We start from the raw sequence: 23,673 nt of genomic DNA, 5'->3' as shown, positions 1-23,673 counted from the left end.
TTTCCCATCAAATGCCCCTTCTCTCCAGCCCTTATGGCTTAAATCCCTTCACCATGCTTGATTTCTCCCCCAGTCTGCTTGCTACCTCTGCCCCCCACAAGGCTTGAACCCCTCCCCAGCTTCCTATTCCCCCCACCCCAGTAAAACCCCCTGGCTTGCTGTCTGACTGTCCCACCTTTTAGCAAGACTCAGCTTTTTCTCTGTCTGCCCCCACCCAAGTTTGATTCCTAAGAGGGCAGAGAGAAAGCTCCCAACTTCCCTCAACTCACTCCAGCAAGATTGCCTAGCTTTCTTTCTGTTGACCATCCCCTCCTTAGCAAGATCCTCACGTCTCTCCTACTTTCCCCCAAACTCACTGTCTACCTCCACCAGATCCCCATTCCTTCCTCCTTTGTTTGCGCCATGCAGGCAAAGGCCGCCACTGTAGATTCATCTCTTCTGACCAGCAAGGGCCAACACTGATTGTCCCAACTCTATTTCCGTCTGCGTAGGCCAGCCCAACACTGCTCCTTTCTGGTTTCCAGCTGACACCAACACTATACCTTTCTCTCTTCTGGACTATGAAGGCCTATACTGGTCCCTGTGCTTAATTCTATGGATAAACACAAAAAATAGATGCCTGGATCTTTTTCAATTGTTTATTCAAACGGAGACGTGTTCACAATTCGCCCGATTCAGGCCGAGTTTCGCGGCTCAAAAGCCGCTGCCTCAGGGGCTTCAACAATCCACAGTCGTAATTAGAACTTAGAAGTTTGATTGCATATTGGATGAGAATCTATGATTGTCAGCAATGCAAGAGTCAACTTTCACAGCAGTGCACAGCTTCAGAGACCTGAAGCTGTGCACTGCTGTGAAAGTTGACTCTTGCATTGCTGACAATCATTGATTGCATATTGGATGAGAATCTAACTTCTAAGTTCTAATTACGACTGTGGATTGTTGAAGCCCCTGAGGCAGCGGCTTTTGAGCCGCGAAACTCGGCCTGAGTCGGGCGAATTGTGAACACGTCTCTGTTTGAATAAACAATTGAAAAAGATCCAGGCATCTATTTTTTGTGTTTATCCTAACGGCTATCATAGATCGCCTTCCTCTTTGCTTTCTTGGACCTTAATTCTATGGAGAAAATGCAAAATTCTTTGCTGGTGCAAATTCTGTGTAACTGCACAATGCAGAATTCCCCCAGGAGTAATTCATGTATGGGGTATAGGCTACACTCTTCAGAGAGTACAGAACTGTATTACTTTGAGTCCTAAGGTAGTAAAGTTGCTTAGAAAGTGGTTACATGAGAATGTTGATAAAATATGGTGGTAAGTGGAAACCTTTCTGAGGTAAGAAGAGGAGATGAGGAAGGGGAAAGGAATTATCAGGGTGCTGCAAAGACCATTCAATTAGGTAAACGAGACACATACGGTGCCAAAATTTCAGGGGGCAGCAAAAACCCAGGTGTTGCCTACTCACTTTTAAGGCACAACATCAAAATAAAGAAGGGAATGAATGCTCAGTAGATGTTAAGAGTGGAGACAGAGGACTCTGGGTGGGTAGGGTTGTGGAGGGAGGGTGCTGGACAGATGAGGGTGGTGTGGAGAAAGAGAGGGAGGATTCTGAGCAGTAGAGGGAGAGAGAGTATGCTGGGCAATGTAAGAATGGGACAAAGAAATTGGGGTAGTGAGAGAAGCGAGAGAGAGAGAGAAAGAGAGAGATGGATGGATGCCGAGCTGCTGCCAATAAGCAGGTGTGTAAGGGTGGGAAAGCATAAGATTGCCATTAATGTCCTAGATGAACCTTCAAACTCCAATCCTTGAGTGCCACAAATAGGCCAGGTTTTCAGGATATCCACAATGAATATGCATGAGATAGATTTACATACGATGGAGGTAGTGCATGCAAATCTTTCTCATGTATAGTCCTGTTTGTGGCACTCGAGGACTGGAGTTCGCCATCACTGATCTAGGACGTCTAATACCCTTGCACCAGCCCTGCCTGCAGCTAATTCCCAGTTCCTCACATCCCTGTTATATATAAATATTATTCTTTTCCATGTTACCCTCGTTATATGTAAACCGGTATGATGTCTCTTGATGAATGTCGGTCAAGAAAAACCTTAAATAAATAAATAAAATTCTATTCAATGCCTTCATAAGTGACACAGCAAATAGCTAGAAGGAAAAGCATACTATTGTATAGTGACACTAAGGTCTGATGCAGCTTGGTATTTTGGGGGATTAAAAAAATAAGAAACATTTCCAAAAGCTTGATGAGTGGTCAAAATTATGGGTGGCAGATAAGATTTAATGCAAAAAGTGCAGAGTTCTGCATTTGGACAGAGATACCCAGGGATACACGATGTGATTGGTGATTTGTTGTCAGTTCCTCAAACTAGAAAAGAATCAAATGGCAATCATACCAGATGATCAAATAAAATTAGACAGTTGGAAAGCAGATGGAATGTTAGGGTTCAAAGAGAGGTAAATGCAGCAGAAAAAAAACAAGATGACATTAACTCTGTAAAAATCACTAGTAAGATCTTATCTTCATTGGAGCACTGCATCCACTTTTGGAGGGTCACACAATCCCAAAAACTGCTACTAAGATGGTGCACAGTCTGCATTGTAAAGTCTATAAGGTGAGATTTAAGAACCTAAATATACACACTCTGGAGAAGAGAGCATAAATAACACCAACAAAAGAGAAAAGCATTCTGCAATGGAAGAGTGGCTCTACACCAAGAAATCATGATATGAGGTTGGAAAAGGCTAAATTTAGAGTAACTAAAGGACATATTTCTTCACAGTCAAGGCGATACAAAGATGAAAGCCAGCAGGTTGCTCAGGAGTCTAAAATTTGACAGCCGACACCTGCCTTCAGTGTGGCCTCAAACTCAAATGGAGCTGTTATCACAGCCTGCCCAGATCCGACCGGTGTTACTGGAAGCCTGCCCGGATCCCCGTATCGGCAGGATAATCGGGCAGAATAATGTGGGCCCAGGCCCACCGCGGGATAGGGCCGGGTCTCGGCGGGGGGGGGAGGAGAAGGGGGAGCAGGCCGGGAGGTCGGCGCGAGGGCAGCAAGGAAGGGAGGGGCTGAAGAGAGAGAGGACGCCGGGCCGCGGGCGGCGATTGGACGCCGAGGGCGCGTTGCTAGGCAACGGACTGCCCGGGGAGGTCGGCGGGGGTCGCACGTGCGCGGGGAGGAGGTGTCCTGGGGGAACGCGAGAGCAGCAGCGAGCGGCGGTTTCACGGTTGGGTGGCGGCGTCTCTGGGCTGGAGCGGCGGTTTTGTGCTGGTGGTGTCGGGATGGCGGCCGCGGATCGCGCGAGGGAGGCTCTCCCGGTGACTGAGTTGGAGGAGGCGGCGTGGGTCCCCGGGGGTGCGGAGGCGGAGCTCGAGGACCTCGTGGACGAGAGGAGCGGCCTGGCGGTCCTGCGGCGCAGCTTGGCGGTTCTGGAGCGGGTGAGTTGGGACGGCGATCTTGGGGGTGGAGGGGGAGCGGCGGAGGAGACTCCGGAGGGGCTCGTAGGGGGCGGGGAGGCGCCGTCGGGGCTCGGAGTTCCCGCTGCGCTGCGCGGGCTGCCTAGGGGGCGGGGGGCGAGGGTTCCTCGGTCCCGGACGCTGGGGCGCAGCAGGGGAGCTGGAAGGGAGGAGCAGGGTCCGTTGGGGTCCGCGGGCCGTGGGAGCGTAGGGGGACCGGCTGGAGGGGCCCGCAGGAGCGCGGGGGGAGCCGGGCTGGTTCGGAGGGGGGGCCTGCAGGGGTTCAGCGGGTCGATAGGGGGGAGGAGCCCTGGTTGGGGCCACGGGGTCGGGGATCGGCTCCTGGATGGGGGGGGCAGGACCTCTGCAGGGTGCAGGTCGCGAGCTTCCTGCTTCCTTCACGGGGGTGATGCCTGTCGGAGGAGTGGGCCGCGGGCGGGGGGTGCGGGAGCTGAGGGCGGCGAGTAGAGGGGTGGCTGGCGCAGGGGTGCCGGGCGGGGGGAGGGGCGTGCCTAGGGGCCGCGGCAGGGGGCGGCAGGTGGTCGGGCAGCCCGGGGGCCGAAGGTTTGGCTCCGTGGGGTAGGCCGTGGCACAGAGGATCGGGACTTGGTGACCATGGGTGGCCAGAATGGCAGGGGGGGTCGGGAGGGGGGGGCTTGGGAGGAGCTTGAGGAGGTCGAGTTGCCAGAGAGGGTTGGGGGGGTTTATGGCGGGGGCGGCGAATGGAGTGGGGCTTTGGGGCCGATTGGGCGTCTTCACCGTCGCCTGCTGTGGTCTCCTTGCAGGCTGCCGGGGAGGATGAGGACCACGTGGAACCGGGTACGTCCGGACACGAGGCGTGGAGGAACATGGCGCTGGAGAGCGGTCGGACGGGGCGGTTGACGCCGGGACGGGAAGCGAGGGCGGTGACAGAAGACCCGCAGCCCTCAGGTGAGTATGTCATATTCCCCAGGCCGGAAGTAGGGGAGGTGGCGGGGGCGGGTGGTGCGGTTCTTGGGGCGGAGGGGGTCGGGGCGGAGGCGGCTGGGGTTCTGGTAATACGCAGGGGAAGGACGCGGAGGCGAACGGGGCTAGGAAGAGGGGCGGTAGGCGGGGCAAGTCCCGGAAGGGCAAGAAGCGGGCCAGGGTTAGTTCTTCGGATTCGTCCTCGTCCTCTTCATCGTCGACCTCTTCTTCCACCTCGTCGGCATCGGCGAAGGGCGGGGCGGGAGGACTGGCTGCGGCTCGCGGGGCCCCGGCCTTGGTGGCCCTCACTGAGTTGTGGGAGGAGGTGCCGCGCTCCTTGCGCAGAAGGATTCGGCGGCGACAGTTTATAGATATTTTCCAGTTGCTGGAGGGGCGCAGGGGGCGGCGGAAAGGGAAAAAGAAGCGGGCGAAAGGTGAGCGGGGTGTGAGGGGACAGCAGAAGGTGGCACGCACTATACATAACTGGATGCGGGCGTTCCTGCGTTTGGCGAGCGTGGTAGGCCATAGGGATCCGACTCAGTACGGACCCTTATTAGCCTATGCGGACGCGATTCTGGCGGCAAGTAAGACCTACGAAGGCTGGTCGTGGCTTAACTACGACGAGCGTTTTCGGGACCGGATGGAGGAAAACAAATTCATGTCTTGGGGTTCACAGGACGTGGGGTTGTGGCTGACACAGATGGCGGCCAAGGTGTCGGCTGGGGCCTCCGGGTTAGGGGCGGCGCGGCCATTTCGGAAGGAGTTGCCTGCGGGGGGGTACAGCCAAGGTGGGAGCGGGACGTAGTGACGTCTGTTGGCGATTTAACCGCGCCTCGTGCATCTTCCCCGACTGCAAGTTTAGACACGCCTGTTCGCTGTGTGGAGCAGGACACCCCGCAGTGCGCTGTAGCAAGCGGTCGGCGGAGGGACCTGGGGCTGCCCCTGCCGTCAAGGGTCCCGTCAAGTAGGTGGCTGCGGCTGGCCACCACGCCTGTTAGCATTGGGGCTATGCTTCCATGGCTGCAGGTTTACCCGGTGAAGCGGGCAGCGGAGTTGCTGAGGCAGGGTTTTGCGGTGGGGTTTCGGATTCCGTGTTCGGAGGAGGGTGCTGGGGGAGCCAATTGTCCTTCGGTGCGGCGGATGGTGGCGGTGGTGCGTGACAAGTTGCGGGCGGAGATTGCGCTCGACCGGATCGCGGGTCCGTTCGAGGTTTCCCCGTTTCCTAATTTGGTGCTCTCGCCGCTGGCGGTGATCCTGAAGCGGGAGGCGGGTAAATTTTGGCTGATACACAATCTCTCGTTTCCGGAGGGTGAGTCGGTGAATGATGGGATTCCTAATGAGCTGTGCGCGGTGCGGTACGCCTCTTTCGACTCCGCGGTGAGGGTAGTGCGGCGTTGCGGGCGGGGGGCCTTGATGGCCAAGGCAGATATCGAGGCGGCGTTCCGGTTGTTGCCAGTTCACCCCGAGTGCTTTCATCTGTTGGGATTTCGCTTCCAGGAGGCGTTTTATTTTGACAAGTGCATGCCCATGGGTTGCTAGATAGCGTGTGCCTATTTTGAGGCCTTCAGTACCTTCCTCCACTGGGTGGTGGAGCGGTGATGGGGCTCTCGGGACGTGGTACAGTATCTGGACGATTTTCTGTTCGTTGGCCGGGCTTCGTCGAGTGATTGTCTGCAGGGGTTAGGTTGCTTCCAGAGGGTTGCGGCGGAGTTTGGCATTCCGTTATTAGGGGAAAAGACGGAGGGGCCGACGACCAAGTTGGTTTTCCTGGGGATCGAATTGGATTCTGAGGCCATGGTGTCGCGCCTACCTGTGGACAAGGTGGAACGGTTGCGCGGGTTGGTGCGCGACGCATTGTCTCGGGCTAAGCTGTCTCTGGTGGAAGTGCAATCGCTGGTAGGGAGCCTCAACTTTGCCTGTCGGGTGATTCCGATGGGAAGGGTATTCTTGCGGCGCTTGTCGCACGCCATGTCCGGAGTGCGCAGGCGGCATCATTGGATTCGCATCACGGCGCCGCTGCGTGCGGACTTGCACATCTGGGACAGTTTCTTGGTGGCATTTAACGGAGAGGCCTTCTGGCAGTCAAGCCCCTTGTCCAATCACGATTTGGATCTGTGGACGGACGCGGCTGGTTCGGCAGGATTTGGAGCCTATTTTCAGGGTTCGTGGTGTGCGGCGGGGTGGCCGGAGGAGTGGGTCTCGTCCGGGGTCACGAAGAACATTACATTTTTGGAACTGTTCCCCATAGTGGTGGCTTTGCACGTATGGGGAGAGCGTCTGCAGGGTACGCGGGTAGTGTTCTGGTGCGATAACCGGGGGGTCGTGGAGGTCATTAACAAGAGGGCGGCACAGTGCTTGCTGGTGTCAGAATTGTTGAGGGAATTGATTCTGCATTGCATGATGTTAAATGTGACCATTTGGGCTCGGCACGTACCGGGCGTAGACAACAGCGTGGCTGACTCTCTCTCTCGTTTCAAGTGGGAGTTGTTTCGAGAGCTCGCACCGGAGGCGGATCCCTGCGGAGCTGCAGTGCCGTCTTCCCTTTGGAGGTTCGGTGCCCCGAGGCGTGGGACATGCTGCGAGCCTCATTAGCCCCTTCTACATGGTCAGGTTATGTGGGGGGTGCCAGGAAGGTGGTGGCGTTTCTGTCAGCGCGGAGATGGTTGGGGGGCCCGGTGTCGGACGTGGCGTTGGTGCGTTTCGTAGAATGGGCAAAGACGGGAGGGTTTTCCCAGGCAGCGGTTGGGAGGCAGTTGGCAGGTTTCTCCTTTTTCATGCGGGCGCATGGGTGGGGCTTTCCCTCGGGGCGCTTCGTGGTCCGGCGCATGTTAGCCGGTTGGTCACGGACGGTAGGCCAGCGGCCGGACAGGCGTCTGCCGATTACGCACGACGTCCTCTTGAGATTGTGGGATGTACTGCCGGGGCTGTGTTCGTCCCCCTACGAAACGGTGTTGTTTCAGGTGGCGTTCGTTTTCGCTTTTTTCGGCACATTTCGGATTAGTGAATTGGTAGCTAGATCGGCCTGGAGCGAGGATTGCTCGGGGCTCTTGGCGCGACATGTGGTGGTGACGAGCAGATCTGTGGTGATCCGTATCCCCCGGTCTAAAACGGATCAGCGGGGTGGGGGGATGGCAGTGATACTTGGGGCAGTGCAGGGGTTGCAGACCTGCCCGGTGGGTAATGCGGCGCGGTACTGCCAGGAGCGGCCTCCGGGGCCAACGGCTTTTTTGGTGCACAGGGATCTCCGTCCGCTCACTAAGTACCAATTCAATGCGCTGCTGCGACGGGCTTTGATTGCGGTGGGACTGGATGCACGCTGTTTTGGGACGCACTCCTTTCGGATTGGGGCGGCAACGTCGGCGGCTAACGCGGGTTTGGCAGAGGGGGTAATTCAGAGGATTGGACGGTGGCGGTCGCAAGCGTATCAGGGCTATATCAGTCACGGGCGGGGGGCGTTGTTAACAGGCCGCTAACGCTTGTTTCTTTGCAGGTGCGGCGACTGAGGGGCAGTCCGTATGGATAATCGGGCATTCCTATACCTTTTGGGCGCACAGGCATGCCTGCGGACGACCTTACGGGCCTCACTTGGATTTGACCAGCAGAGGGGTGCGGGTGTATTGGTTGGGGCGGAGGGGCATGGGCTGGGACGAGCTGATACCGTGTGTGCGGAGGGAGCGTGAGCGGCTGGGTCCGCCGCGCGCCCTCGTGGTCCATTTGGGTGGTAATGATTGGGGCAAGATGACGGGGAAGCAGTTCATCGGCATCATCCGCAAGGACCTGATGACCATGTCGATATTGCTGCCGACCACAGTGTTGTGTTGGTCGGATATCATCGTGCGGCCTGCTGAATGGGAACAGGTTATTTGGCGCAGGAGTCGTTCCAAGGCCAATCAACAAATTGGGTCCTGGTTGGCGCGATTAGGCGGGTGCCACATTCGGCATGAATAGTCATGGGGAAAGGTCACAGGGTTGTTTGGGAAGGACGGGGTCCATCTCTCATTCCTGGGGATGGATATCTTCCTGAATTCCATTCAGGAGGTCCTCGAGGATTTGTTTCCTCGGTAGAGTGAGGCCGCATCTTTGGGGGGTCACGGGGCATGGTATGCCCGTGTCTGTGGCGGATGGCCCGAGCCATAATAGTTGATGGTATTGTTAGTTTAAAGGGGTTTCAGCTGGAAGTGGACGGCGGTTGACAACTGGGGCTGTTGTCGGTGATGGGGGCTCCTTGCTGGAAAGTGGCGGGAGACTCCGGGCCCGACTCCTTGCAGGTTGGCGGCGGGAGTCCACCCGGGTTAGCTCCTTGCAGGCAGGTGGCGGGAGTTTACACCCGGTGTGAGAGGCGGGGACATCGAGCCGGGTGGCTGGCATTGGCTATCCTGCCGGGGAGTGGCGGATGGTCGGGGGGCTGGAAGCTGAAACTGTGTGTTGTTAACGGTTAATTTTCCCGGGCTCAGGCCTTTATGTTAATAAAGCTGTGGCCTTATTTTACCCAAACTGTTTGTTTATTGTTATTATTGGTATGTGAAAGGGTGGTGGTGAGCGAGTGTGGTCCTGGATGCCCATATTATGGGCTGAAGGTGTGCAAGAGGAAAGAGGTTACATGTAAGGAAAGAAGGAGAAAGAAAGACTGCACAGGGCTGGAGAAAGAGGAAGGGAAAAGAAAGGGAGAAAGAATAATGCTTGAGAATAGGGAAGGAGACAGAAGGGGCAGTGAGGCTTGTAGGAAGGGGGGAGACACTGGAGGGAAGAGAGGGAAAGAGGCTGGAGGGGAGAAAAAGGAAGGGCGAATGGAAAATCAAAGAAAGGCAAAAAGAGCAAAAATAAAATAGGAAAAACTAAAAACAGCAAAAAAGGATAATGAGATTCACTGGCTCCTTAAAATTTTAACAGCACCAAAGTTTCTAAATATTTTTTGCATGCCATAGTCACCTCAAACAAATGCATGTAAAAGATTCTTAAAGAATACAGTGAAGCAAAGAGTATTAGAATTCAAAAGATCTGAGAGAGGCAGAGCAGGTTCTTCATGGTCAGAAAGCAAGGAAGGAGCTATGAGACTGCAGTAGAGAGGGGTCACAGGCAGACTGAATGGGCCCAAAAACCTTATGCTGTGTCTTCAATGCTGATGTGTTTAATGCCAGAAATAGTTTTATCAAAACATTTCTTTAAAAAGAGTGAGAATTGTTACCTTTGCAAATATTTCTAGCTGCTATGATAAATTATGATCTAATATATAAGCTATTTTCCTTTTCATCAACAATGTTCCTATGTATTAGGAAGAGTTAAGAGGATTTTTAAGTGCTTCCTGAATTTAAAATTTAAAGCAACAGTACTACCTAAAACACTGTAAACAATTCACTTGGTAGTTAAACAAAATCAATATGGTTCCCATTTCTGTTCTGATTTTTATTTGATTCCTGAGGGGACATTAGTGTTTGAAGTTTATAAATGTTCCCCTTAATTATCCTCTTCTTATCTCCATCATATGAATAAAGGCACTGTTGTGCTAGTCATCATCCAGAGCCCCAAGTACTGAGGCATGTAAAGTATAACTAAACAGCACAAGGTTGGACTCAGGGAACAGATACATGTTTTAAGATCAGAATGTACAAAACATTAATTGTGTTTTAGCTGCATGTTTTCATAATTGTTAAAACTGAATCTGCAGAGCATTGCTATATTGCATACCACTTTGATGCGTATGTGTATTGTAATTACTGATTTATCAACAGGTAGATCTACTCATTAGCTCTTAATATATTAATCTCAAGATGAAATGTATGTATGTATTTAAATACAATTTTTCTTTTTTTTTAAAGTGTGACATAAGAAATCCGCTTTGAAGTGCCGAAAAACGGAATATAAAAATCTAAAAATGAAAATGAAATATGATAAAAAGAAAATAAGGCCAAGGAGTAAAACAGAAAGAAAAGATTAAAAATATAGGTTGTAGTTTTGAAGCATCTAACTAGTACAGCTGATTTATGCCCATTTGCCTATTTTAAGGGTTTTGTGTTTTCAGAATAATACTGAGAAATTTCCTGGAAAAATAAAATAAAAATGAAGATCCCTAGGCATTTGCTACAGCTATCTCTGAATATGATCTGCTGTATCTGGATATGAGTCTGGATACATCCACAGACTCCTAGGATAGCTTCCTACCCCTGTCCTAGTGACCTTAAGGCCATTTGGGGTTTCAGGATATCCATAATGAATATACATGAAACAATGTTCATATACTGGGTCTCCAATATATGCAGCTTTATCTTATGCATATTCAATGTGGATATCCTGAAAACCTGACTGGCAGTGGAATCAATAGGAAAGGTTTGGGAAGCCCTGCCCTGGGGATTACTGCTCTTAGACTACCACCTCAGAGCTCTCTATTGAATTAAAACAAGATTTTTGTTTTATGCTGGTCTACAATTCTCAGCGGATTACCTCACTATATACACAATCTAAAAACAATTACAAAACATCAATAAGCAAAATATTAGGAGCAACAGACATGACAAATCCATACTGAACAGAACTTCCCGATCTGCCCTGGTGAACCCACAGCAGGTCCGATTTTCAGGATATCCACAATAACTCTGCTTGAGATCAATGTGCACAGACCAGGTCTCCAAAGTATACAAATTTATATCGTGCATATTCATTGTTGATATCCTGGAATTCCACCGATGGTGGGATCACCAGGCCAGGTTTTGAAAGCCCTGAAATAGTTAGCTCCTCCATTCTGTGCCTGTGGGAATCTGCAGCACAGCAGTCTTGTACTGCAGGCACATTGCACATTTATTATGTACAGTGCTGTGTAATGACAGTACATACATAATAATAAAGTAGCACTACTGGTGACTCAGTACCCACCAGATCATCTGGTGAAACACCACCTCATGCTTATGTTCCATTTGTGCTTTTAGGGACTAACTTTAAATGTCATTAAACTATCCAACACATTAAATATATATATAAAGAAAACACATGAATGTGTCACATAACTCGGTAACCCACAACTAGTCAATTGCTCCTTATCTTGACAAGTAACACAATCTGTAACATTCTGCTGTATTTTAAAAATTGTACTTTTTCAAGGCAATTTCGCCAATAAAATTCAGCCTATAACGATTTTTCCTAAAAATAAAATAAAATAATAAACACACTAAATTGTATTCCAAGCACAATCATTTGTTAGGTCGTATGCAACAAGAATATGCATTATCAGTTGCAGGAATAAGTCTGTTTAAGAAATGAAATCAATAAGTACATGCTGCAACAGAAAGAAACAGAAGAAAAGCAGCAGAATATTGCATGCACATTACAAAATTGAGTTTGAGCTATGATGTAGTCGATGAAGATAAGCACGAAGGAGTCGGCGTTGCTCCTTTATTTGAACTAGCGATTATGCTTGACTGATGCAGTATTACAAAACCTCCAGCATAATTTACTACCATTATATATGGAGGCTAACTGGAATCAGATCCATACGATTTTTCCTACAGACTAGTATTCTATAAAGTGAAAGGCACAAAATAAGTAACAGGTGTGATTATAGGGAAGGGGCACCTAATCCCCCACCCTCCACCTCCCAAAACACACACGCATTTTCCACCGAATGCACTCCCCATGAGAACAAGCAAAATGTGCCGTCTTTATGCAGTGTTAAGTAAAGTAGCACTGCGAGAGTAACATGAAATCATCCCATCCGTATCACCAGGAGACAGTACAAACAGGGTAAAACTGGGCATCTCTGGAGTTCCGGGAGTGTAAGGTCTCTTTCGCAACCACAGGCTGGACTGTCCGCTCCCGCACACACCGAGCAACCAGATCCCTCCTCTTCCCCTGAAAAGTTGACTGATTTTCCCTATCGATCCACTTTTTGTATGCTCCGTCATCACATCATGTTATCCTCAGATCTGTAGAAATGCTACGTGCTCTATACTGGAGAAGGAGAGGGGGGATAGAAGGGCTGAGGCGTCTTTAGCCGCCCAGTACCGATGACCCTATTCACCAGTCATCCGATTAATCACCATCTACTCATCCTTTACATTGCTCCTGCAGATCACTCCCGCAGCGTAAAATAATTCCCTTGAGCCGTTTTCTCTTCCAGAGGAAGGAGAAGTGCTTACAAAAAAAAGGAGTAAAAAGTTTAACACAAAACAGTCATCGGTGTCTGGAAAACAAATCAGTGCGCTTTGAAAAGCGAGCACTTAAGACAGCCTTGGAGATGCTGGGAGGGCACGCATTTGACGGAGGAGGTCTGCTCTGCCTAAGCTGCCCCCAACTCTCTTCCCCCGAATCCTCTTGCGCTTTAAGGAAACCAGACAAAAATGCAACGCAAAAAAACTGGAAGGTAAACAGACACCCCGTGTCTTTCAAAATGGACCGAGTGGCTCTTTGTTTTACTTACTCTTCCGCAACTCTGATCTTTCCTGGCGAGAAAAAGTCCAGAGGACGTCTTGCCGCAGTTTACTGGGCTGAAGAGGAAGTCAATCCAGCCCCCGGACCGTAAACCACTCTCCGCTGGGAAAACAGCACCTTAAATTCCTCCTCCGATCGCTTCAGCCAACCCCCAAGGGCAAGGGGTGAGTGAAGGAAAAAAGATTTCACGCAGAGTAAAGAAAAGTGGAAGGCGACTAGAAAAGAAACGAGAAAAGTTCCTCTGAAAAGCCACAGGGGTGAAAAAAGGAGGGGGGCGAGGGCTGGATGGAGGAGCTGTGCGATGGGTGGATGCAGCAAAGCTGGTCTGCGGCTGGGCTGGATTGTGCTGGAGGCTGACTTGCGCGCTCCTCCCTCTTCTGATACCGCCCCCCTGCCAGCCTCTTCTGCTCTACTTCAATCCTCTCTGTCCCCTCCCCCTCTTCAACAGCAAAGATATATTGTAGCAGATTTGGGACACACATGCATTATGGGAGCTCTTAAAGGAGCAAACAGAGGATCTGGCCGGGTGAGAAGGGGACAGCCAGCCTTAGCATCACTCTGGGAGCAGGGAATAAAGTTCGGCCGCAGCTACAACTTGATTTCTGAAGTAACTTTCAATAACATGTGCTGACTTTAGTCGTGTGATGTAATAAATTGTCCTAGCAGCAGCTTATTGTTTTTTCTACTGTAGGCATTACAAACATCGTAGATTTGGTTAGAAATAGTGGATGGATTGCAAATATTAGTCTGGGTAAACTAGTCCTAAAGCAAGACGACTTTAGCTGATAAAGCTGCCTATTAAAAGGAGTAAAATAATTAGTGACAGTTTTCATATATGCTTATCTAGTGGCAAAGTTTGCTAGTACTTCTTACAAGTAGGGGTATACATTCCCTATGAACAGGGCCGGTTCAAGGGTATTAGGTGCCCTAGGTGAAACGTCAGCTATGCCGCCCCCCCCCCCCCCCCGCCTCCACACACAATTAACTTACATTGTGCATTAATGAAAATAACGAAGTCTGTATTTATAACAGAACACTTATTTGACATTTTTATGCCATGTAAACCATTGAGATGATTTGTCTTATCGACGGTATAGAAACTCTTTTATAAATAAATAAATAAACATAAATAAAATAAACATAAACCAAAGCTATACTTGTTGCTCAAACAAAAAAAGCAGACACATCACATAATATTAAATAATTAAAATGGCAGTCAATCAAGAAAAATAAACTTAAAAAGCTATCTTTACTTACCCCCTCCAGCAGCTCTCTTACTCCTCTTCCATGCAGGCTGTAGTACACACCAGAAGCAGCAGTAGTGGCTAAGCTCTATACTCATGGTCCTCTTCCTTAGGGCCCATGTCTCTCACACACACACCATATCAGTCATGCTCCCATGACCAGTTTCTGTCTCTCACACACCAATCACCTCCCAAACAGTCTTTGACAAACACACCAGTCACCTTCCTGAACAGTTTCTCTCATGCCATACACACACAGGCTTCCCACGCCCGTGTTCCACTTACATATATGGGCTTCTCACTCTCATAACCACTTTCTCTTTCTCACACACACTCACCAGTCTCTCACTCCCATGCTTGTTCTCTCCACATGCACAGGCTTCTCATTCCCATAATCACTTTCTCTTTCTCACACACATACCCAGAGTTCTCACTTCCATGCTTTTTCTCTCTTTCACACACACACACACACATCAGTCACATCCCTGACTGTCACACTCTCACACATCAGTCATCTCTCTGAGCAGTCACTTTCATTGTCTCTCACATATACACATACATCAGCTCTCTGACCAGTTTCTCTCAATCACACACACATGCTCTCGATCAAATACATTCTCTCACTTACACACAGGCTCTCAATCAGTGGCGTAGCCAGAATTGATTTTTTGGGTGGGCACAAGGTTAACATAGGTGGGCACAAGGCATGCAGGTCTACTAGTTGTTTTCTTACTGATAAATAATGCCATATACTGCACCCTAGAATGGCTTTCTAAGTAGTTTGCAACAGTCATTATGTGTCATGTATGAAACTTTAAAATAATTTACTTCAATTATTTCAAGTATAGAAAACAATCAAATCCAATCAAATAATAAAACAAAAATTAATGTATTCTTTCATGAACCATCTTTGCAGAAACCCAGAAATCTTCATAAATACAATAAAATATAATTAATCATCAGAACAGGTGCAGCGCAGAGCTAGGTCAATTCACATTACAAGTAACATGAAAAAAAAAATTCAAATTCTGGTGTAATCTCAGCAAAAAATAACCCTCCACTGCTATTTTGTGAAGTAACAAACTCTTGCAAAGAAAGAGGCATCTGGAACCTTGCCAAACAATCACAGCACTGACTCTCAGGATTCAAACAGCAACCTTATGAAAAAGCAGTAATGCAAATACTACACCAGGCCCTAGAACATTAATACATCACCTACGGGAATAACAGAACAGGCTGGACTACTACTACAGAGAAACTATATGCTAGAAATACTCATTTCTGTCACAAACAGGCAAAACTGAGACCGACCCTTACCTAATATAGAAATAAGAGACTATAAATTAGAAACAGAAACATGTAGATAAAGCCAAAATAGAAAGCCTGAGAAACTAAAATGTCTGAACAGTGGAATACTTAAGAAAGAGCAAAATACAAAAATATAAGAATGCACATTCCCAAAGATGACATATTTAAATTGCTAACATCTCTCTCTCTCTCTCTCTCTCTCTCTCTATATATATATATATATTTTTTTATTTTTTTTTTACCTTTGTTGTCTGATCTTTGTATTTTTCTAATCAGTTGGTCCTGGTCTCTCTTTCCCATTTTTTCCCTTATAGCTCATTTCCTAATTCCTCTTCAGTGTCTTTTCTACTACTGTCTTCTTCCCTTCCACACACACACACATATATACATAAATGCTTTCTCTCACAGACTCCCTCACACACTCAGGCTCTCACTCTCATATGCTCTCCCCCCCCCCAAGCTCACATTCTCTGCAGACACATATACAAGCTCTCACTTTCTCACCCCTCCCCAGGCTTATATTCTTATGCACACACAGACACACATCCAGGCACCCATTCTCATCCACACATACATACATTTAAGGTCCCATTCTCACCCACACATACACACTTTCAAGCACCCATTCTTACCCACATATTCAAGCTTCCATTCTCACCCACACACACAAACCCAGGCTCCCATTCTCACCCATATATATACACATTCAAGCTTCCATCCTCACCCACATATTCAAGCTTCCATTCTCACCCACACACACAAACCCAGGCTCCCATTCTCACCCATATATACACACATTCAAGCTTCCATCCTCACCCATATATACACATATTCAAGCTTCCAACCTCACCCACATATTCAAGCTTCCATCCTCACCCACATATTCAAGCTTCCATTATCACCCACACACATTCAAGACTCCATTTGCACTCCCATACACACCCAGGGTCCGATTTTCACCCACACACACACACACAAGGCTCCCATTCTCATCCTCACATACACATTCAAGCCTGTGCACAGTTTCCGCTTCCTCCCCCCAGAGCAGGAAGATCAGCTGGCCTCTCCTGCTGCCACTTGCCTCCTGCTATCTTCGGGCCGTATGGCCGACCGATCTTCCTGTTTGGGGGGGGGGGGAGGAGAGCGGAAGCGCCGCGCACAGTTTCCGCTTCCTCCCCCCAGAGCAGGAAGATCAGCTGCCTCTCCTGCTGCCACTGGCCTCCTGCTATCTTCGAGCCAGACGGCTGACCGATCTTCCTGTTGGGGGGGGGGGGGGGGGGGAGCGGAAGCTGTGCGCGGCGCTTCCGCTCTTCTCCCCCCCCCCCCCCAACAGGAAGATCGGTCGGCCATACGGCCCGAAGATAGCAGGAGAGGCCAGCTGATCTTCCTGCTTTGGGGGGAGGAAGTGGAAACTGTGCGCGGCGCTTCCGCTCCCCCCGCAAACAGGAAGATCGGTCGGCCATATGGTTGTAGGACCGCTTCCCCACGTGTGCCGTGATGGCGTGCCAAGCATGGGTTCTCCTCTTCACTGTCGCGGGGATGGGATCCCGCGACAGCCTTGCAGTTCTGGTGTCAGTTGGGTGGGCCTGGGTCTAAATTGGGTGGGCAGCTGCCCACCCAGGCCCACCCGTGGTTACGCCACTGCTCTCAATCACACACAGGCTAGCTGGCTGCTTCTCTCTGTTTCTCTCACTCACTCCCCCCCCCCCCCCCCGAGAACAAATGGTAGCTGCCGCAGCCTCCTCCAGCCCCCACAGGCCAAGAAGGAAGAATCCCATCGGCCGCAGGAGGCTCGTGCTGCTGACTCCTTTCCCGATTACCGGCTGCTTCAATTGCTCAGGGGCCGATGCTGCTGTCGCCGCTATTTTTGTCATGCGGCACGGCTCTTTCTCCTTCCCGCCAGTGGCGTAGCCAGAATTGATTTTTTGGGTAGGCACAAGGTTAACATGGGTGGACTGTAGGCATGCAGGTCTACTAGTTGTTTTTTTACTGATAAATAATGCCAAATTATGCAGCATAGCATTCACATCTACGCCTAAGTATGAGGTTTACTTAATGATACAAACATAATTCACGGTGATTTGTGGTACTTTAGCCTTCTTATTATTATGATTTTATACACGGCTCCTACCTGTCCATAAATTTTGAGAGAGCGGTTGTGTTGCTTATATTTAAATTGCTAACATCTCAAAATATAGATATATATTTTTACCTTTGTTGTCTGATCTTTGTATTTTTCTAATCAGTTGGTCCTGGTCTCTTTTTCCCATTTTTTCCCTTATAGCTCATTTCCTAATTCCTTTTCAGTGTCTTTCTTCTATTACTGTCTTCTTCCCTTCCACACACACACACACACACACACACACACACACACACACACACACACACACACACTTTCTCTCACAGACTCCCTCTCACACACTCAAGCTCTCACTCTCATATGCTCTCCCCCCCCCCACCACAAGCTCACATTCTCTGCAGACACACATACAAGTTCTCACTTTCTCACCCCTCCCCAGGCTTATATTCTTATGCACACACAGACGCACATCCAGGCACCCATTCTCACCCACACACATAAACCCAGACTCCCATTCTCACCCACAAACCCATGCTCCCAGTCTCACCCACACATATTCAAGCTCCCATTCTCATCCATACATATACACATTTAAGGTCCTATTCTCACCCACACATACACACATTCAAGCACCCATTCTCACCCACCCACACAAACCCAGGCTCTCATTCTCACCCTTATATACACACATTCAAGCTCCCATTCTCACCCACCCACAAACCCAGGCTCCCATTCTCAACCACACATTCACACATTCGAGCTCCCATTCACCCACATATTCAAGCTTCCATTCTCACCCACATACACACCCAGGCTCCAGTTTTCACCCACACACACTCCCATTCTCATCCACACATACACATTCAAGCACGTGCACAGCTTCCACTTTCTCCCCCAGAGCAGGAAGATCAGCTGCCTCTCCTGCTGCCACCGGCCTCCTGCTATCTTCGGGCGTCGGGCCGTACTGCCCACCGAACTTCCTGTCGGGGGGGGGGGGGGGAGCGGGAGCGCAGCGCACAACGTCCGCTTCCTCCCCCCCCCCCCCCCCCCCAAGCAGGAAGATCGGCGGGCAGTACGGCCCGACGCCCGAAGATAGCAGGAGAGGCAGCTGATCTTCCTGCTTTGGGGGAGAAAGCGGAAGCTGTGCGCGGCGCTTCCGCTCCCCCAAACAGGAAGTTCGGCAGGCCGTTTGGTCCGAAGATAGCAGAACGGGTGGCAGCAGGAGAGGCAGCTGATCTTCCTGCATTGGGGGGAGGAAGCGGAAGCTGCGCGCGGTGCTTCCGCTCCCCCCCCCCCCCCAACAGGAAGACCGGTTGGCCATACGGCCGCAGCAGCGCTTCCCCATGTGTGTCGTGATGGCGCGCGAGGCGTGGGTTCTCTTGTTCGCTGTCGCGGGGATGGGATCCCGCGACAGCCTTGCAGTTCCGGTGCCAGTTGGGTGGGCCTGGGTCTAAGTTGGGTGGGCACCTGCCCACCCGTGGCTACGCCACTGCTTCCCGCGCATCACTTCCTGTTCCGGGTCAGGGGGGGGGCGGGAAGAAGAAAAGGGCAGCCGCGGATGCAACAGCTTTTTTTTTTTTTTTTTGCACCGCGGGGCAGGGGCAGGCTGCCGGCAGCGGCTCTTTTATTTTTATCGGGGGGGGCGGCGGCTTAATGCAGCTCGTTTATTTTTACCGGGGCAGGCTACGGCTCTCTTAATTTTACCGGGGCAGTGCCGCCCCCGGGAAGCTGGCGCCCTAGGCGACCGCCTAGTTCGCCTAGTGCTTCCGCCGGCCCTGCCTGTGAAAACTGTCCCAGGAGAACGTTCCCACAGAGATTGGCCCTGCTTTCCTCACGGGTACCGTTTCCAGAGAAACTAATGGGAGCAGTTTTAAAAATTCAGAACCACATTTGTATCTGCCTCCTCCCGCCCTAACCCCATCCTAGGAACGTTTCTGCACACTGGGGCCGATGCAATAATGTTCGCAGAAAGTGGGCGCTGACTTTTCAGCGCCTGCTTTCTTAATGCACGCATGGCGCCCGCAAGGGGAGCGCCATGCAATATCAGGCCAATTCAGTAAAAGTCGCAGGAGAGCCGGCAAGCGCCCGCTCTCCTGACGCGCGCACAGGCCACTCTCCTGTCCATGCGATTCCTTTTTGACAGAAGCGGCGGCTGTCAGCGGGTTTGACAGGCAACGTTCAATTTTACCGGCATCGGTTCTCGAACCTGCTGACAGCTACGGGTTTGGAAAATGGACGCCGGCAAAATTGAGCGTCCATCTTCCAACCCGCGGGCCGAAGGGCAGATTTTTTATTTTTAATTTTTACTTTTTTTTAATTTTTGGGGCCTCCGACTTAATATTGCTTTGATATTAAGTCGGCGGGTGTACAGAAAAGCAGTTTTTACTGCTTATCTGTACACTTTCCCCGGTGCCGGCCGAAATTAACGCCAGCCTTTAGGCAGGCATTCATTTCTGAAAGTAAAATGTGCGGCTTGGCTGCACATTTTACTTTCTGTATCACGCGGGAATAACTAATAGGGCCCTCAACATGCATTTGCATGTTGAGGGCCCTATTAGTTTCGGGGGGGGGGGTTGGCCACGCGTTTTCGATGCGCTATTACCCCTTACTGTATAAGGGGTAAAAATAGCGCTTTCCACCGGAGCGCACTGTATTGTATCGGCCTGTATGTAAATTAGGGGGTCGCGGCTGCCGATTATGAAGACTGACGCCGGTAAACTCGGCCTCGGTTTTCATATCCAGCCTGTCTGCTAGTAAAGAAAATGGCCAGGCCGGTTATGAAAACCGAGGCCGAGTTTACCAGCATCGGTCTTAATTATGAAAACCGAGGCCGAGTTTACCAGCGTCGGTCTTCAAAACTCAGTGATCTGCCAAGTTATTTTATTTTATTGTTTACTTTAAAAAAGAAGTACGTTTTTTTCTGCTTTTCTGTACTTCTTTTACCTGCGCTCAGCTATTAACGCCTGCTCCAGGCAGGCGTTAATAGCTAAGCGATAAATGTGTGTCTGAGACGCACATTTATCTTTTTGCATGCGGAGTGAATGAGTAATAGGCTCATTCACATGCATTTGTATGTGATGAGCGCTGTCTCATTCACTCCACGTTGGACGCACATTAAATAGGTGCTAATCCCCCTATTGGATTAGCGCCTATTTATTCCGTGTCCGACTGTGGGTTATACAGTGCGCTCGGCTGAGCGCACTGTATTGCATCGGTCCCACTGTGTGTAAAAATATGTGCATTGTGGAGCAAACTACATAGTTTTAGCTGCATGGAGGGTGGTCCCAATTTTCTGTATAAATTGGTATTTACCTCTGTAGATGGCTTTTGAAAATTGCCCTCCTTCATCTTCTTTCTGTTTTGTAGCAATTTCTGTGAAACAAGCAGAACTATGAGCATTATTTACTTCTTCTGTTGTAATTTTTATTTTGGTTTAATACTGTTGCAGTTATTTCTCTAAAGACTGAATAAAAACTGTATATGATGATTGCAGCATTGGGGACCATTGTCTGCTTATTTCATGCTTGTGTGATTTACATAACATTTTACACTTTGATATTGCCTCACTTATATGAACCCAAAACAGTTTATATCACATTTATTTATATTAACAGCCAATAAAATTCCCTTTTTATGCTTTCCAGCATATAGAATGTTGAAAAGTACGATTTAAAAAGGGTCTGTGTCTGTATTTCCATGAAAAAAATACCTCTCCAAAGAAAGAAAAGAAAGTCAATACATTTGACTCATTGGAAGAAAATGGGCATATCCCCAATGAGTTTTTAAAAAATCCCAGAAATATGAAATATTTTCAGAGAACAAATCCTCCCAAATAAAATCATCACAGTTTTGTGTGGAAGGCAGTTAGAGACTGTGGACTACTGGTGGCCAATCCTTTTCAAATGCATCCTCTGTCCACCCCCAGCACCCAGCAGCTTGACTACAGCAAGAACGGCAAAGACATATAAACAAAACAAGATTGAAAAAGCATACTTTGCTCAATGAGGTGCACTAAATTTCCAAAGGCATTCTTTACTAGGGATGTACATTTGTTTAAAACAAATGCACAAAACATGACAAATAAGGGTAATTTATTTCATTTGGGGAACTATGAGCAACATGGATTCACTAGGGGAAGGTCCTGTCAGAGAAATCTAATTGATTTTTTTGATTTGGTGACTAAAGAAATGGATTGAGGAAGAGCACTCAATGTGATCTACTTGGATTTCAAAAAAGCTTTTGATACAATCCCGCATAGGAGGCTTGTGAATAAAATGAGAAGCTTGGGAGGGAGCGCCAAGGTGGTGGCATGAATTACAAACTGGTTGATGGACAGAAGACAGCTTGTGTTGGTAAATGGAACCTATTTTAAAGAGAGAGTGGTGTTAAGCGGAGTGCCACAAGGATCGGTGTTGGGACCGGTTCTGTTCAATATCTTTGTGAGTGACATTGCGGAATGGATAAAAGGTAAAGTTTGTCTATTTGCGGATGATACTAAGATCTGCAACAGAGTGGTCACGCTGGAAGGAGCAGAGAGAATGAGACATAATTTAAGGAAGCTTGAACATTGGTTGAAGATATGGCAGCTGGGATTCAATGCCAAGAAGTGCAGAGTCATGCATCTGGGGTATGGTATTCCAAAAGAGCTATATGTGATGAGAGGTGAAGGACTGTTGTGCACCGAACAAAAGAGGGACCTTGGGGTGATAGTGTCTAGTGATCTGACGATGGCGAAGCAATGTGACAAGGCAATAGCTAAAGCCAAAAGAATGCTGAGCTGCATATAGAAAGAAATAACCAATAAGAAAAAGGAGTTGATAATCCCCTTGTAGAGGTCCTTGGTATGTCCTCACCTGCAGTACTGTGTTCAGTTATCGAGACCTTATCTTAAAAGGGATAAAGACAGGATGGAGGCGGTCCAGAGAAGGGCAACCAAAATGATGGGTGGTCTCCATCAAATGACTTATGAGGAGAGGTTGAAGGATCTAAATTTGTATACCCTGGAGGAAAGGAGGTGCAGGGAAGATAAGATACAGACCTTTAGATATCTGAAAGGTTTTAATGATGCACAATCAACAACAAAACTTTTTTGTTGGAAAGAAATCAGTACAACTAGGGGTCCCGAAATGAACTCCAGGGAGGACAACTCAGAACCAACGTCAGGAAATATTTCTTCACGGAGAGAGAGGTGGATGCCTGGAATGCCCTTCTGGAGGAAGTGGTGAAGTCAAAAACAGTGAAAGATTTCAAAGGGGCATGGGATAAATGGTGTGAATCCCTAAAGCTAGAGGATAGAAATGAAGAAATGAGTGTAAGGAGGTAACTTGCTTGCTGGTGTGGCAGTTACTACCCTTAACCAATAAGCTTTCATACTGTTGATGCAACTCCATCATTGCTCTCTGCTTCAATGGAAGGGGGAAAAGAGGAAAAGGGGAATACAATTCAGACAGCAACCAACAAGGACATTGAATTTTGTGATCTGGGAAAGCAAATAATCATATGTGATGTGGCGGTGATGCTGATGTGGCAGTTACTACCATTAACCAATAAGCTTGTAACTCTTGATGCAACTCCAACATTGCTCTCTGTTTGAGTCCAAGTTCCACGTTACGTGGAACTTGGACTCAAACAGCAAGGCTAAAGCTAACGGGGAATTTGGACTCAAATAGCTACCAACAAGGGCCCCAACTCTGATGGACTGTGAAACTGATAAGTTATGGGGGTGACTTGTATGGTGCTGCAGAAACTACCATAAGCTTGCTGGGCAGACTGGATGGACCATTGATCCTTTTCTGCTGTCATTTCTATGTTTCTATGAATTGAGGGCCTCCCTAATGAAACATTATTTTTGGCATTTGTTTTAAATGAATGCATTGGGCCTAGGCTGGGGCCTCACCTAAGGCATATGCCAAGGGCCACAGCCTATACCCAAGCACAAAGCCGGGGCCTCAGCCTAGGCTCGGGCCTATGCTGGAGTCTTGGCCAAGATCATACACACACACCCCCTCCCTCGGCCTAACAATCATTTATCTGATCCGTCGGGTATCCGCGGAAGTGGCCAGGCTGGGTTCCAATGCCTGGGCCTCAACTGTCCACTGGGGTGAATGCATCAGGATTAATTAACTCTGGTGCAACACCAGCAGATGGCATCAGTTGAAGAAGAAAAGAAGAAAGAAAAGGACCCCTTAGGAGCTGCTCCAAAGCTTGGGCT

General features: G+C 49.1%; 1 protein-coding gene across 1 annotated transcript in view; it reads right to left on the bottom strand.

Moving 5' to 3' along the window:
• The window catches only part of RASSF8 (Ras association domain family member 8), a 436,900-nt gene extending 423,674 nt beyond the window's left edge, over positions 1–13,226 (bottom strand). The window contains 1 exon segment of the mRNA XM_029600163.1: positions 12,820–13,226. The gene's annotated coding sequence lies outside the window, so the exon portion shown is untranslated.
• Positions 13,227–23,673: the final 10,447 nt, after the last annotated feature.

The sequence above is a fragment of the Rhinatrema bivittatum genome, chromosome 4 (assembly GCF_901001135.1).
Source record: "Rhinatrema bivittatum chromosome 4, aRhiBiv1.1, whole genome shotgun sequence".
In the NCBI taxonomy this organism is placed as follows: domain Eukaryota; kingdom Metazoa; phylum Chordata; class Amphibia; order Gymnophiona; family Rhinatrematidae; genus Rhinatrema; species Rhinatrema bivittatum.
The sequence above is the reverse complement of the archived record's forward strand: the minus strand, read 5'-3'. Positions and strand labels throughout refer to the sequence as shown.